Source organism: Monodelphis domestica, chromosome 3 (assembly GCF_027887165.1).
Source record: "Monodelphis domestica isolate mMonDom1 chromosome 3, mMonDom1.pri, whole genome shotgun sequence".
NCBI classification, from domain to species: Eukaryota; Metazoa; Chordata; class Mammalia; order Didelphimorphia; family Didelphidae; genus Monodelphis; species Monodelphis domestica.
This window is the reverse complement of record NC_077229.1, coordinates 25,564,829-25,582,139: the sequence shown is the minus strand read 5'-3', so window position 1 is coordinate 25,582,139 and position 17,311 is coordinate 25,564,829. Positions and strand designations below refer to the sequence as shown.

The window sequence follows — 17,311 nt, the reverse complement described above, 5'->3', positions numbered from 1 at the left end:
TGTTCTAAATTGACTAAATTAAATGAAAAAAAGAAAAAAAGAAAACCCCAAATGGAAACAAGCTGCCTTGACAGAGAGTGAGCTCTCCATCGCTGCAGGTCTTCAAATGAAAACTGACAACTACTTGTCAGTGATCCTGTAAGAAATGAAGTTTCCTGAGCTAGAATGGGGATTCTTCACCTTTTGAATGTGTCCTCAATACCACTTTGGCATAGACTGCTAAAGCCTCCTGGGAATTGTGTTTGTAAATGAATAAAATAAAATGCATACGATTACAAAGGAAACCAACGATCCTGAAATAAGATGGAAATATTCTTAACAGTCCTTTACAGATCCCCAGGTAAAGACTCCTTTGACTGGATGATCTTGGTGATCTCTTCCAAAGTGCTTTTGTTTATTTATCTATCAAATAAAAATAATCTGTGTAAAGTGCAGTGTAAACCATAAAAGCACTATGGAAATGTCAGTAATTGCCTTCTCCCTTCCCAGCACTGAGTCCCTAGCACCAGGCTTTGAACAAAGTAACCATTTGTAAATATTAAAGAGCTCTATAAATGTAATATCATTACGGAATGCCCTTAAAAAGGCAGCAAAATGGCTTCAATGCCTGGAGTCAAGAAGACCTGAGTTAGGAGGCAGCTGGGTGGCTCAGTGGATTGAGAGCCAGGCCTAGAGATGGGAGGTCCCAGGTTCAAATCTGGCCTCAGACACTTCCCAGTTGTGTGACCCTGGGAAAGTCACTTGACCCCCATTGCCAACCCCTTACCACTCTTCTGCCTTATAGCCAACACACAGTATTGACTCCAAGACGGGAGGTGAGGGTTTTAAATTAAAAAAAAAAAAAGAAGAAGAAGACCTGAGTTAGAATCTAGTCTCCCACCCTTACCAGCTGTGTGGATTGGATAATCCCTTCATTTTTGTCTGCCTCAGTCTCCTCATCTGTAGAATGAGCTATAGAAGGAGATGGCAAACCACTCTAGTATCTCTACCAAGAAAACCCCAAATGGGGCCCCGAAGAGTCAGCCATGACTGAAAGAATGAACAGCAATAAAATAAAACCTAGAGCTGTTTGACAAAAGGCTTCTGGTGAGCAGGAACTCCCATCTCCCAGGCAGTCCATTCCACTTCTGAGACAGCTCTAATTGTTAAGAAGTTGTTTTTTTTCCTTAAAGCTGCCCCCATTACACCTCCCACCATTTGCACCTAGTTCTGCCCCCTGGGGCCAAGCAGAGCAATTTAATTCCTTCTTCCATGTGACAGTCCTTTTAATATTTGAAAACAGCTATCATATTGCCCCTAAGTCTTCCCTCCATTCCCCGTTTCTTTCACTGATTCTCTCTAAAGGCCCCAGACTTCTGGTTGCTCTCCAAATTATCCATTAGACTGGTTTTGCTTGGCCCCTAAAGGGCAGAAGTGGAGGCAGGAGATGGATGATTAAACTCGCTGCTGGTACAGCCCCTCTGAGTCTACCCTCCCTCTTCCATAAGGCAACCTCAGAGATTTGCAGCAGAAAAAGATGAGCACAAAAAAGTATCCTCTCCTTTCCCTTCATAGGGATGGGAGTTCGGCTGTTGTTTTTATTTTCAGCCTTCTTCTTGTTCCCAGCATCCCCCACTTTCCCATGCTAATTGGACTCTTTCAGGTCCCCAAAATATCAGCGTAATTAGCAATATCTCAAAACCAGATGGTTTAGAGTGTTCCAATAGTAACCACGGCAACTAGCCTGCCCTCAACACAACTCTAGAGCATATAGGATCCTGACAGGTGATGTTCCGGGGGTAGAAGAGAGAGAGAGAGAGAGAGAGAGAGAGAGAGAGAGAGAGAGAGAGAGAGAGAGAGAGAGAGAGAAGAACACGGGAACTGGAGAGGGGAAAAGGAAGGTAGCTGTTTTAAAGAAGAATAAAGCCAATTAGAGGCTGGAACACTTGACTATCTCAAGGGCCTCGGAGAGCTGGATGGCTAAGGCCAAGCAGGCCCAGCTACCACCACCCACTGAACACTTCTCCAAATGCCAAAGTTCATAAGACCCACTCCAGCCCTCGGGCTCCCAGGCATGGCTCCAGCAGAGAAGAGGGAAAACCTTTTAACAGTTGCAGCCTGAAGGAGAGAGAGAGAGAGAGAAGCCACGTTGTTGGTTAAAGAGCCATGGGGACAAGGGGGAAAGCATTGACTTTGGTTTTAGGTGGCAAGGGTTCAAGGCATGAGATCAGAGATTTGAAGTAAGAAGAAATTTTAGAAATCATTGATTCCAGAGGGCAGCTGGGTGGCTCAATGGATGGGGATCCAGGTCCAGAGACGGCAGATCCTGGGTTCAAATTTGGCCTCAGACACTCCCTAGCTGTTTGACTCTGGGCAAGTCACTTAACCCCCACTGCCTAACCCTTACCACTCTTCTGTCTTGGAACCAATACACAGTCTGCCCTCAAACTCTAGACCACATAGGACCCTGACAGGTGATGTCAGAGAGAGAGAGGGAGAGGAAAAGAGAGAGAGAGAGAGAGAGAGAGAGAGAGAGAGAGAGAAGAAAAGAAGAAGAAGAAGAAGAAGAAGAAGAAGAAGAACAACAACAACAACAACAACAACAACAACACAGGATTCCAAGATGGAAGGATAGGGTTTAATTTTTAAAAAATCATTGATTCTAACCCCCTCATTTTGCAGACGAGGAAACTGAGGCTGGGAGAAGTTAAGTGACCATTTTGAGAAGTGTCAGAAGTAAGATTTGAACCTAGGTTCTCTGACTCCAGAGGTAGTACTTCTTTCCCCCCACCCCTTACAAGTCCTTTGTATTAATAAGTATCTAGTATCTAGTAGTTCAGTAGTATCTCTAGTCCTAAGAATTTTTTTTTAAAAATTAGATGAGAAAATCATAGCTAAGGAATAATTCTAAGGTCACAGAAGTAGAAAGAGGCAGATTAGGATCTAATTCCTCTGTCAGCAAAGTCCTTTCCACTGTACCATCTCAGTGACCCCTCACTTTTTACAGAGGAAGCTGAGGTGCAGGAAGAAGAGTGACTTGGCCAAGGTCGCATAGGCATTAAGTGATAAAGTCTGGGAATCAGATCCAGGTCTCCTGATGTGTTGCATACAAGCTGGGGAAAAGAGTTTTGAATTTGGGGGGAGAAGACCTGGACTCGAATCATGCTTCTCCTGTGTCTTCCAGGAGTGGCACTAGACTGAATGCTGAAGCTTCTCTGAATGAGCTTTGGACAAAATGATCCATCTCTAGATATTTAGAGATCTGCCTCTTCCCAGTCTCAGTTCTGACATTCTATGATTTTCTGCTTCTGAGAGGGACCTTGACAGAGACAGGCAGGTACAACTTCTCTAGCTTCATTTTATTCCCCCTCCCCCCATTTCCAAAAAGAGGAATCTTAGCACACCTCCCTTACAAAAGTGTTGTGGGAAAAGTATTCTGAAAACAGTGAAGTACGGTGGACCGCTAAGCTTTGTCCTTTGACTATAATGATCAGTTTTATAAAAATATGATCCTTAGTCAGATGAGTCTGGCCAAGAGGCAAGATGGGGGGCGGAGGGAAGAATGAGAAAAGATTGAGCCTGGTCCCTGGGGTTGGGGTAGGGGAAGAAATCTACCTAGGCCAGTAGAAATAGCATCGGCTCTGAAGTCTGAGGCTCTGGGTTCAAAAAATCCACTTTTAATGCCTGCTCCTTGGTATGACCTTAGGCAAGCTGCTTAATTTCCCCTTAATTTCCCCTGAGGTCTTAGCCCCTTCTGTAAAATGAGGAGTTAGGACAAGATGATGAGGGAGAAGAGCCAGGAAACCCCCAGCATGGAGGAGAGAGAGGGAAGGTGTTCTTTAGTTAACAGTGTTCCCTGAATCTGCATTTCCACCAAAGAAAGCTTGCTCATAGTATCATGGCTTTAAAACTAGAAGGGAATGGGGCAGGTAGGTGTTGCAGTGGATAGAGCACCAGACCTGGGGTCAGGAAGACTTGAATTCAAATCAGGCCTTGGGCATTTCCTAGCTGTGAGACCCTGGGCACATCAATTAACATTCTTTGGCTCAGTTTGCTCATCTGTCAAATGAGCTGGAGAAGGAAATGACAAACCACTCTGGTATCTTTACAAAGGGATCCTGAAGGGGGCAGCTGGGTGGCTCAGTGGATGGAGAGCCAGGCCTAGATATGGGAGGTCTTAGGTCAAATCTGGCCTCAGACACTTCCCAGATGTGTGACCCTGGGCAAGTCACTTAACTCCCATTGCCTAGCCCTTACCACTCTTCTGCCTTGGAACCATTGATTCCAAGATGGAAGGTAAGGGTTTAAAAATAAACAAACAAAAAACAAAGGGATGATTAAAAAAGACTAAATAATAATTATCCTGAAAAGGGTCCAATAAATTAAATTAAAACAACTATTTATTAAAAAACAAACAAACAACTAGACAGGACTTTAGGGGCTGCTAACCTGCACAACCCACTCTATTTTTTTTTAATTTTATAATATTTTATTTGATCATTTCCAAGTATTATTCATTAAAGACAAAGATCATTTTCTTTTCCTCCCACTGCACAACCCACTTTATTTTTTTTTATTTTATAATATTTTATTTGATCATTTCCAAGTAGTATTCATTAATGACAAAGATCATTTTCTTTTCCTCCCGCTGCACAACCCGCTTTATTTTTTTTAATTTTATAATATTTTATTTGATCATTTCCAAGTATTATTCATTAAAGACAAAGATCATTTTCTTTTCCTCCCGCTGCACAACCCACTTTAAGTGACAGAGGGAAATGAGGGACAGAGAAGTCAAAGGATTTCCCCGAGATCACACAGGTATTAAGTGAGTGATTTCAACTTAGCTCTTCCTCCACCCTCAACTCCTTCCTAGCTGTAAAAGCCTAATCAAACCAATACCCTATTGCTATTGGAAAGGGAATGGCATCCACTTCCTCTATGACTCCACTTACCATCGGAGGGGCTTCCACTATTCCCCCTGCGTATGACCTCCTGTTATTAGAATATAAGCCCACTGAGGGAAGGGATTAAGAGTCTCACTTTCATTCCTGTACTGCTGTCTTGTGATTAGCAAGTTTCTCCCATTTCTAAGTTATTAATCAATACCGTTCCATTCATTTGTCCCAGTAGGCCATAAGTAAGAACTAGAAAGTGTCTTCTTTCCCTTTCCAGGTCAGGACTCGGTTATGGTTATTTTTTAGTAATAATTTATTTTTCTAAAAATTTTGAATGACAAATTTAGTGTAAGGTGGTAAAGCCAGCAGAACCCACTAGACGGGAAGTCAGAGAACATTGATTCAAAGCTTTGATCTCCACTTATGACCCTTGTGGATCTGAGGAAACTATTTCCTTCATTGGGCCTGATTCTTCTCAATTCTCAATTGTATTCTCAATTGTAAAATGAAAGAGCTGGATTAGATAATCTCTTTCAGCTTTAAATCCAAGGCTGAAAATTGAGCTGTTGACAAACTACGGAAGCTTGTACAGAACTGTGTAAATAATAGATGTGTCCTTAATGTAGCTGTTTATGACGAAAAAACTGTTTCCTGCCAGGCGATAAATGCGAAGTAAAATAAAGGACTCTAAATGACTCACAGACGGAGGTCATCGCCTTCACTCTGGCCATCAGTCTTACCAGCAGAGATGTCATGAGAAGAGATCTTCCACCGGGCCAACTCTCCCTTTAAGTGGAACCTCCTTAACATTCTATCACCACCGGTAATAGAACTGCTGAAAGCTCCTAAATACCAAACATCTTATCCCTGTTTCAGCGAGCCTGTGAAAGGAGGAAGGAATCAACATAGGACAGAAGAAAGAGGCTCTGGGTTCAAATTCCTCCTTTGATGCTTGCTACCTGGTGAGACCTTAGGCAAGATGCTTAACTTCCTGAGGCCTCAGCCCCTTCTTCTATAAAACGAGGAGTTTGGACTAGATGATCAGTTTCCTTCCAAGCTCCAAATCTATGATTTATATCTTCTCTTGGAGGTGGGTGACCTACAGGGGCTCCAGAATCAAGTCTTAGGGGTAGAAGAGAGGAAATATGCTTTCCTCCCTGTATAGTCTTCCTCCCCACTTTCCCCAAAACAAATCAACCAGCCCAAGAGATTTAAGATTCCAAGCTGAGAGAACAGAGGAATGAACACAGACAGCAAAAGGAAACCGATGAAAACTCCCTTCCTTCTAAGGCACTTTTTATGTCAGGCTGTACATTCTTACGAATGACCTGTGCTTCTTCCCTGGGTCAGATTCATGACTCTTTGCCCAGAGAGCCTGATGCATAGCAGGCTTTTAGTAAATATTTGTCCAATTGGGCTGAAAATGGCAAACCCTGGAAATGACTTCACCAGCCAGCTTAGCTACGGAGGCAACTCCCCCAAGATGACTGCAGCACTGATGAGTTCAAGTGAAGAGTTCTGCGAGATCCACATCAGGGCACTAAATCCCATCCCATCTGGGGTCTCAGGAGAGCTCATGAAAACTCATAATGCAAATGCTAATGAGCTCTGCAAACCTTCAAGTGTTGTCGTAAGGCTCAGCACTTATTGTTTAGCATTATTATCTTTAGTTATTATAACAGAACTCGATCTCCTTCAGAGCTAAGACCATCCCAAGGTGACTCTGCCTGAAGCTGCCCCTCACCCCTTCCTGCTTCCTTTTATGTTTTCTGTTCCTCTGTGTTACTGGAGTGTGGAGAATATTGAAAAAATATTGGAATTCATACTACTTAGAAGTGTCTGATATAGAGTAAGTGCTTAACACATGCTTTGTCTGCCTGCATACTATATGGTTGCCTATTTATATATCTGTTCATTCGTCCATCCATCTATCCATCTCTGTCCATCCATCCCTCCGTCTGCCTAGCTCTCTGTCTGACTGTCTATCAGTCTGTCTGTCCACCTATCTGTCTGCCTACCTATCTGTCCATGCATCTATTTATATGCCTATCTATCCACCCATATATCTATGTCTGTCTATCCCTATCTATCTATCTATCTATCTATCTATCTATCTATCTGTCTGTCTGTCTGTCTGTCTGTCTGTCTGTCTGTCTATCTATCTATCTATCTGTCTGTCTATATATCTATTCACCCATCTATCCATATATGTGTCTGTCTGTCTATCCCTATCTCTGTCTGTCTATCTATCTCTATCCATCCATCTATCCATCTATCTATCTATCTATCTATCTATCTATCTATCTATCTATCTATCTATCTATCTATCTGTCTGTCTATCTGTCTATTTGTTTATCTATCTATCTATCTATCTATCTATCTATCTATCTATCTATCTATCTATCTGTCTGTCTGTCTATCTATCTATCTGTCTGTCTGTCTATCTGTTTATCTATCTATCTATCTATCTATCTATCTATCTATCTATCTATCTATCTGTCTGTCTATCTGTTTATCTGTCTGTCTGTCCGTCTATCTATCTATCTATCTATCTATCTATCTATCTATCTATCTATCTATCTATCTGTCTGTCTGTCTATATATCTATTCACCCATCTATCCATATATGTGTATGTCTGTCTATCCCTATCTCTGTCTGTCTATCTATCTCTATCCATCCATCTATCCATCTATCTATCATCTATCTGTCTGTCCGTCTATCTATCTATCTATCTATCTATCTATCTATCTATCTATCTATCTATCTGTCTGTCTATCTGTTTATCTATCTATCTATCTATCCATCTATCTATCTATCCGTCTATCTATCTATCTATCTATCTATCTATCTATCTATCTATCTGTCCGTCTATCTATCTATCTATCTATCTATCTATCTATCTATCTATCTATCTGTCTGTCTGTCTGTCTGTCTGTCTGTCTATCTATCTGTCTATCTATCTGTCTGTCTATATATCTATTCACCCATCTATCCATATATGTGTCTGTCTGTCTATCCCTATCTCTGTCTGTCTATCTATCTCTATCCATCCATCTATCCATCTATCATCTATCTGTCCATCCGTCTATCTATCTATCTATCTATCTATCTATCTATCTATCTATCTATCTATCTATCATCTATCTGTCCATCCATCCGTCCATCTATCTATCTATCTATCTATCTATCTATCTATCTATCTATCTATCTTTCTGTCTATCTATCTATCTACCCCTGCCTCTCTCTGTCTACCTCTTTGTTTGACTATCTGTCCTCCTAACTATGTCTGCCTGCCTATCTATAGCTGTCTGTCTATCTATATCTACTTCTCATCTAATGGTCACAAGGGACTTTGCATGCATTCCCTCACTTGATCATTACAAAAAGCTCTGGCTAAAGCCAGGGGGGCTTGGGTTCCAAATCAGTTCTGCTAGTTGCTAGCTTGTCTTGGTACATGACATTCCATTTCCTGCTCCCTGCTGATGGTCCAGGCAGTCCTTCATGCTTAGGATGCCCACCCTCTTCTGCTCCCCGTGCTGCAGTCCCCAGCTCAGCTTCCTTAAAAATACGGTTCAGGTGCCTTCTCCTTTAGGAGGAACTGTCTGGCTCTCCTAGAAAGACTTCTAAGTGCTTTCTTCCCATTGAGGTTCCTTTGTATACTTATCTGTGTCTGTGTTGTATTGCTCAATAGAAAATGAGGTTCCTGAGGGCAGGTATTGCCTCCCTTTTGGGTTTGTATCTGTAGCCCCTAGCATAATGCCTGGCATAGATTTATTAATGCTTAATGCTGGTTGACCTGAACTTCCTCTGCATGAATCTTCCTTTATTCACTTATAAAACAAAGATAACACACACACTCAGCGTTATTTTTGCAAGTGTTTTGAGCACTTTGAAACACTAGGTAAAGTGTTAGGATGTGTTATTATTACCCATGTGACCTTGGGCAAGTCACTTCCCTCTCAGAGACTCAAAAGTCCTCTAAAATGCAAGGGTGGGATTGGAAGCAGCCTCCTAGCTCTAATTCCTATGAATGAGCCTGTGAGATACCTTATTGTTATTTTACAAATGAAGAGCCAAAGACAGGGAGAGACAAGAGGGTCTGCCCTAGGTAATAGAGCAAGAAATGGGCACCAGGGAGTCAGAAACCAAAGATTTCCAGAGATCGCAGATCCTAGTCCTAGAGGGGACCTTGGAGGCCATTTAGTCTGGCTGCCTCCTTTTACAGGGGAAGAACCTGAAGCAGATAGTGGTTAAGTGATTCGCCCAGGGTCTCACAGATAAGTGGCAGCATCGGAATCTGAAGGCAGGTCTTCTGACTTCAGGGCCAGCATTCTTTGTAGATCTTCTCATCCAAAAGCTTTAATTCTTCAGAGGAAATGAGCCCCCCCAAAAGAGAAAAGACTTACCCAAAGTCAACCAGTGAGACAATGGGAGATTTGCTTAGTCAGCCAATCAACAAGCATCCAATGTGTACAAATAGTTTTTATGTGTCAGGAGCTTCAGAGCAAGGACAAAAGTGAGAAAATTCCTGCCCTCATGGAGCTTCCATTCTATGGGAGAAACAACACATCAGCATAAAAGTACATGTATTTTCTGTGTGTGTATACATAAAATCTCACAGTGGCCTATAATAATAATAAAGTATTCTAATTATTATAATTAACATTTATATAGTGCTTACAATGTGACTGGCACTATGCTAAGTGTTTTACAAATATTATTTCATTTATTTCTCCACCCACTTTGAGAGGTAGGTGCTATTATGATCCCCATTTTATAGATGAGGAAACTGAGGCAGACAGTGATTGGTTAAGTGACTTGCCCAGGATAATCTGAATTCAGGTCTTCCTGACTCCATGCCCAAATGTTCAATCTCAAAGGCAGTCCTGTTAAAGACAACCTAAAGAGGCTGTTTTGGGGGGATAAGGAGGCTCCTGTGATACCCCAGCCAGGTGAGGGACTACCTAAGCCCATTTCTTTTACTAAGAGAGACCAAGGGTTGAAAAGCTTGTAAACAAGGGCTAAGAACAAGGAAGGAAGCTTAAATAGTGAAACCGCCCAATTGGAGACTTCCTGCAGGCGGGGAGGAACTCATTCAGATAGAGATGCAGATTGCCCAATTGTGTATGTGGAACCCCTCTTCCTGTCCAAGTGGCATGCCAGGAAGGGACACCGGCAGGCTTAATTAGCCCCATTCAGCTCACCAGAGTTCAGATCTCTTGGCCCAGTTCCCCAGGCACAAAAAAAGTCCTCAATTAACTGCTCCAGAGGCCTCCAAGGCAAGACTCAGTTTGCCTACCTAGGGCAAGGATCCTTTTTTTTTTTTTAAGCCTTTACCTTAAATATTAGAATCAAGACTATGTATTGGTTCCAAGGCAGAAGAGTAGTAAAAGCTAGGCAGATGGGGTTAAGTGACTAATCTGGGAAGTGTCTGAGTCCAAATTTGAACCCAAGACCTCTCATCTTTAGGCCTGGCTCTCAATCCACTGAGTCACTTAGCTGCTCCTGGCAGGGGTTCTTTTTTTTTTTTTTGATGGCAGGGGTTCTTAATAATTTTTACTGTCGTGGAACCCTTTGGCAATTGGGAAGCCTAGGGACTCTTTCTTGGACTCGTGTTCTTAAAGCCATAAACTAAAATCCCTGGGATTACCAAGGAAATCAATTGTACTGAAACATAGCTATCAAAATATTTTTAAAAAATAATACAAGCTCATGGTAGAAACTAGGCATACATCAATCTCACACAGCATACCAAGATAAGGTCAAAATTAGCACATGACTTAGATATAAAAGATGATACCAGAAGCAAATGAGAGGAGCTCAGAAGACTTTACATGTCAGATCTATGGATAAGGGAAGCATTTATGACAAAACAAGAGACAGAGAGCATTACAAGATATAAAATGGATCATTTTGATTATCTAAAATTTAAAAGGTTTTGCACAAACAAAAACAATGCAACCAAAATTAGAAGGGATGCAGAAAGCTGGGAGAATTTTTTTAACAGTAAGTTTATCTGATAAAGGCTTAATTTCTCAAATATATAGAGAAGTGGTTCAATTTATAAGAATACAGATCATTCCCCAAATGATGAATGGTCAAAGGTTACTGATAATGTGTTCAGATGAAGAAATAAGAGCTATCAATAATCAAATAAAAAATGTTGTAAATCACTATTGATTACAGAAATGCAAATTAAAGCAACTCTGAGGTACCACATCATACCTATCAGATTGGCTAATATAACAGAAAAGGGTAAATATTGGAGAGGATATGGGAAAACTCAAACATTAATGCATAGTTGATGGGTTGCGAACTCAACCAATTATTCTAAAGAGCAATTTGGAACTGTGACCAAAGGTACATAAAAATATACATACCCTTTGATCCAGCAATACTTGGTCTCTATCCTAAAGAGATTTTTTAAAAAGGGAAAAAGACATTTTCACAAGAATATAACTTTTTCTTTGTGGTGAAAAAAGAATTAGAAATTGAGGGGATGTCCATCCATTGGGGAATGTGTGAATAAGTTGTGGCATACGATTATAATGGAATACTATTGGGCTATTAGAAATGACAAGCAAGATGGTTTCACAAAAACCTGGAAAGATTTACATGAACTGAAATAGAGTGAATTGAGCAAAACCAGTAGGACATTGTACATAGTAAAAGCAATATGAGATGATGATTAACTGTGAATGACTTGACTCTTCTCAGCAACACAATGATCCAAGACATTTTCCAAAGGATTCGTGATGAAAAATGCTATCTACCATCAGAGAAAGAACTGATTAAGTATGAATACAGATTGAAGTGTGCTATTTTTCACTTCACTTTTTTAATGTGTTTTTTTTGAGGGGGGGCTTGTTATGTATGAATCTTCTTCCACAGCATGGCCAACATGGAAGTATGTTTTGTGTGATCACACAAGTATAGTCTAGATTTGGATGCTTGCTGTCTTGGAGAAGGAGAGAAATGGGAGAAATGAAGAATATTGGAATTCAACGTTTTGGAAAACAAATGTTAAAAATTATTGTTATACATACTTGGGAAAAAATAAAATATATTGAAAAGTAAATTTTTTTTAACCCTTACCTTCCATCCTAAAACCATGACTGTGTATTGGTTTCAAGGCAGAAGAGTGGTAAGGGCTAGGCAATGGGGGGTTCAGTGACTTGCCCAGGGTCACACAGCTAGGAAGTGTCTGAGACCAGATTTGAACCTGGGATCTCCCATCTCTAGGTCTGGCTCTCCATCCACTGAGCCACCCAGCTGCCCACTAAAAAAAATAGATCTTAAAAAAAATAGAAATTCACGGACTCCACAGAGCCAACTAGTTCTTCTTTCCTCCTACATACTAGATCAGTGACTATGGGCAAGTCTAGTCTTATCTAAAGCTCAAACTCTCCTTGATTAAAGTGGGTCATAGAATCATAAAATTGCAGGACATCTAGTTAAATCCCTTCGTTTCAGCAATAAGGAAACTAAGGGCCAGAGGCAAGTAGGAGACTTGCCCAAGATCAAGCAGGTCCTAAATGACAAAACCAGAATGATTGTTACGGTGGATCAGTTTCCACTTTTAAAAATACTGTAGTTTCTGAGAGTTCACTTTGCTGCTTAACTAACCCATTTAATCTTGGGTTAAATCTTTTCCCTATTTTGGGCCTGTAGCCTATTCTGTAGCTGGCCTAGCCAGGAAGGTGTCCAAGTTTGCAGTTTGGACCTTAAGGATCAGAAATCCCCAAGACTGCAGGTTTTATGGCATTTTTACCATTAAAGTGACTACATGATCCAAGCTTGCTGGCATGACATCTGGCAACAGTTATCCAAGAAAAACAGTGGACAGGTGGTGAGGCCCCACTGGCCAGCTAGCTCCTGTGTACTGCTTAATTGGGCATCATGCTGTACTGCTAACTATCTTAGGGGGGCCACACTCTGCCTGCTGGCCTCAGGTTAGACACCCAGGGACCAGTTGACTCCGAAGGCTCCTCCTAGCCCTGCCATTCCCTGTTCTAAAGCCATCTGTTCCTCTGAAGGAGGACCTACTCCTTACAACAATCTCCCGCTTCCCCTGAGTAGATTGTAAATTAAAATATATCAGAATCTTCATAAAAAGGCAGAGCTGGAAGAACCCTCGAAAGCCGACTCATTTCACTCCTTCGTTTCCCCAAAGAGGAAACAGCTCCCAAGGAAAGGCTTCGTTTAAAGTCTACAGTACAGTTTAGCAGCAGAACTGCCAATATCCTCTCTCCGCAGTCCCTGACCTGCTCCCAAACTTTCCCATTTATCGTCTTCAATCTTTTCCCTCTCAACAGATTCGTGCTTTTCCTCTTTCTCTTCTATCCTTTGTACGAGAGGATTTGTTTTAGATGCAGAGAAGGAAGTCTCTGGGACAGGGATTGATTTAATTTTGTCTTCGCGTCTTCTGTGACTACTACAGTCCCTGGCACGGGGAAGGGCTTAATAAATATTTCCTGCTTGCTTACTTCATTCCTGACTTTAAGGCTGGCTCTGCCGACTAGGACAGACTGCTTCTTCAACAAGTCAGGCACTGGTGTGATAGAAAGACAAACTGGAAAAAAAAGTTTCTGCCCTCAAGAAGCTTATAATATATTGGAATTATCCATGTAAATACCACTAATTTCCAACACTACTAAAAATAGAATCGGGGGCAGCTGGGTAGCTCAGTGGATTGAGAGCCAGGCCTAGAGACCAAATCTGGCCTAAGACACTTCCTTTCTTTGTGACCCTGGGCAAGTCACTGAACACCCATTGCCTAGCCCTTATCACTCTTCTGCCTTGGAGTCAATACACAGTATTGATTCTAAGATGGAAAGTGAGGGATTAAGAAAAAAAAAGAATGAATGAATGAGGGGGGCAGCTGGGTAGCTCAGTGGATTGAGAGTCAGACCTAGAGATGAGAGGTCCTGGGTTCAAACTTGGCCTCAGACACTTCCTAGCTGTATGACCCTGGGCAAGTCACTTGACCCCCATTGCCTAGTCCTTACCACTCTTCTGCCTTGGAATCAATATACAGTATTGATTCCAAGATGGAAGGTAAGGGTTTAAAAAATAAAAATAAAAATAGAATCAATATTATGAATTGGTCAATAAATATTTATTAACTCACACCCTATCCCAAGATAAATTCAAAATGGGTAAATGACTTAAATATAAAGAAGGAAATTAAAATTAAATTAGGTGAACATAGAATAGTATACCTTCAAATCTATAGGAAAGGAAAGAACTTAAGACCAAGGAAGAGATAGAGAACATTACAAGATGTAAAGTGAATAATTTTAATTATATTAAATTAAAAAGGTTTTATACAAACAAAACCAATGCAACCAAAATAGAAGGAAAGCAACAAACTGGGGAAAATTTTATAGCAAAAATCTCTGACAAAGGTTATAATTTTTCAATTTTATGAGGAACTAAGTCAAATGTACAAGAAATCAAGCCATTTTCCAATTGACAAATAGTCAAGTGAGGTAAATAGGCAGTTTTCAGATGAAATCAAAACTATCAATAATCACATGAATAAGTGTTCTAAATCCCTTCTGATAAGAGAAATGCAAATCAAAAAAACTCCAAGGTACCAACTCACCCCTAGCAGATTGGCCAATAGGACAGTAAAGGAAAATAATAAATATTGGAAGGGATGTAGCAAAATTGAGACACTAATGCATTGAGGATGGAGTTGTGAATTGATTCAACCATTCTAGAAGACAATTTGGAATTATACTCAAAAGGCTTTAAAAGAATGCATGCCCTTTGATCCAGCAATACCACTATTAGGTTTGTACCCCAAAGAGATAATAAAAAATGGTTGGTTGTACAAAAATATTCATAGCTGGGCTCTTTGTGATGGTAAAAAATTGGAAAATGAGGAGGTACCCCTCAATTGGGGAATGGCTGAAAAAATTGTGGTATGTGATGGTGATGGAATAGTTTTGTGCTATAAGGAATAATGAACTGCTTGATATCTATATGAACTGGAATGACCTCCATGAACTGATGTGGAGTGAAAGGAGCAGAACCAGGAGAATAGTAAACCCAGAGACGGATACACTGTGGCACAACAGAATGTAATGGACTTCTCTACTAGCAGCAATGCAATGATCCAGGACAATCTGGAGAGACTTATGAAAAGAAACCTGTGCACATCCAGAGAAAGAACTGTGGGAGTGGAAACACAGAAGAAAAACATACGATTTATCACTTGTTAATATGGGTATAGGATTTGGGGTTTGGGATTTAAAAGATTACTCTATTACCAAAATGCATATGGAAATAGGGTTAGGGTTAGGTTATCAAGTGATAACACCTGTATAATCCAGTGGAACTGCTTGTCAGTTCCAGGAAGGGGGAGGGAAGAGGGGAGGGAGAGAAAATGAATCGTGTAACCATGGGAAAATATTTAAAAATAAAATTAATCAATTAAAATATTATGAGGCACAATGCTGGAGGTTGAAAGACAGAAGTGAACAGACCCTGCCCTCCACAAGCTTACATTCTATAGGAAGAGATGACATGTGCACATAGAAGTATATATAGAATATAGACACAGTAGATTCAATGTAGCCGTGGGAGGGAGGAAACAAGCTTATTGTTATCCATAGGTACTTGATGGGCACTGAAAGGGAATAGTCAGGATTATGGGAAGGAATAATAAAAAAGAGAGCATTTTTAGCGTTTTCAGAAGAAAGTGGGTCATCAATGAGTAATGGTGAAAAAATAACCTGAGTTTACGATGGAATGACGTGGAGGTTCTGAAGGCTGAAGTCACCAGAAAAAGGCATAGTTGGAAGGCACTCAGGGAACCTGGGCTCTATTGGCAGCTTCACTGCTTAGCTGTGCTGTGAGACCTTGGGCAAGTCCCCTCCTTTTAAGGAGGGGAGAGGGGTGGCAAGATATTCTAATATCACTTTTGATGGTAGAAAAGAACAGACAATGAAGTAGAAACCCATGGACTGGAGAATGGCAGAACTAATCGCATAGGGCTTAAAACATTAGAAACCTAAAGAAATTGGAGACTTATGAGAAGACATATGAACTGATGCAGGATGAGGTAAGCAGAAGCATGAAAAACATACACAATCTCTAGAACAACACAACTAAAAGCAGATGTACCTTCCCTCTGAGATTAGTTCCAATTTGTGTTGTGTATCTATTTTTCTATCTGCCTTATCTATTTTATTTATCAATCAATCAATCTATCTGTCTGTCTGTCTGTCCATCCATCTCTATCTGTCTCTATCTACTTTCTGTCTGTGTTATCTACTTTATCTCTCTCATTATTTACCTACCTACCTGCTTTATGTGTCTATCTCTTTCTTTCTACTATCATTCTGGGCTCTCTCTGTCTCTCTCATTTTTTCTCTGTCTGTCTGTCTGTCTGTCTGTCTGTCTGTCTGTCTTTCTCTGTCTCTCTGTCTCTGTCTTTCACACATATCTATTATATTAACACACGTATTAGCTTCCTCATTAGACTATGAGCGCCTTGGGACAGTTAGGTGGCTCAGTGAATAGTCAGGTTTAGAGATGAAAGGTCCTGGGTTCAGATTTGACCTCAAATACTTTCTAGCTGTGTAACCCTGGGCAAATTGTATGTTCCAGCGCTTAGCACAGTGACAGGCACATAGTACTCCCTTAATAAATGCTAGGTGACTGACTGATTGTATAATGATAGTATCAAGCTTGGCTCTCGAGAAAAAAAGGAGAAAATGTGTATTACTCCCTTATGTATGGAGAAGAGAGATTATGGGTAGAGAACATCACTCTCTTGTATTCTCAGACCTTTCTGATGGAATGGTTAGCTTTGCCGATCGGCTTCTCAATCCCATCTCCCATCACAAGGGGTAGGGATCACTCACTGAGTAGAGAGAAGGGAAGGATAAACTCAGAAATAAAAGAGATGTTACAAGAAAAGTTAAGCATAAATATTTTAAAAATAAAATGCTTTCCCAAAGCCCCATTCCACCTCTAAGTCCACGATTCTAGGGCTCAGGATCATTGTGTCGACTGGGAATGCATTTGCTCGATTGCCTCCAGGGGCCTCAGGCTTGTGAATTCTCCAGTTAGTGTTGGAGAGTTGGCCCTCCTTTGGAGCAGCAAGTTCCCTGGGCCCTGTGTAATGGAGTGAGCATAATGGTGCAATGAGAATGGCTGTTTAGAGAATCCAGGCTATTTGTTGTGGAAGTGGTCCCCGCTGGGCAGCTTGGAACACTCTTGGACTCCGAGACCCTTAAAGAATAATAACGGCTTACATTTCTCCCGTACTGCCTGTTCCTGGCATCTTCCCATCCATTGTCTTACTTGATCCTCACCATGCCACAGGGCTAAGTAGAACAGGATTAGAAAAGGCAGTCCTAGGGCAGAAGGAGCAATAGACATAACGCAAGGGACCCAGGGTCAAGTCTTGGCTGCTCCA

At 41.0% G+C, this 17,311-nt stretch overlaps 1 protein-coding gene across 9 annotated transcripts in view; it reads right to left on the bottom strand.

Annotated features, from left to right (window-relative positions):
* Positions 1–17,311, bottom strand: part of TPST2 (tyrosylprotein sulfotransferase 2) — a 74,922-nt gene that overhangs the window by 30,977 nt on the left and 26,634 nt on the right. The window contains exons 1-2 of one of the 9 annotated variants that reach the window (XM_056821558.1): positions 5,618–6,152; positions 271–402 (exon numbers count right to left, since the gene is read on the bottom strand). The exons of 4 other annotated variants lie outside the window; for them this stretch is intronic. The gene's annotated coding sequence lies outside the window, so the exon portion shown is untranslated. Of the gene's footprint in view, positions 1–270; positions 403–5,577; positions 6,153–9,284; positions 9,429–17,311 lie in introns of those variants that run through there. 4 more of the 9 variants (XM_056821557.1, XM_056821561.1, XM_056821562.1 and 1 more) reach the window with 4 other exon arrangements.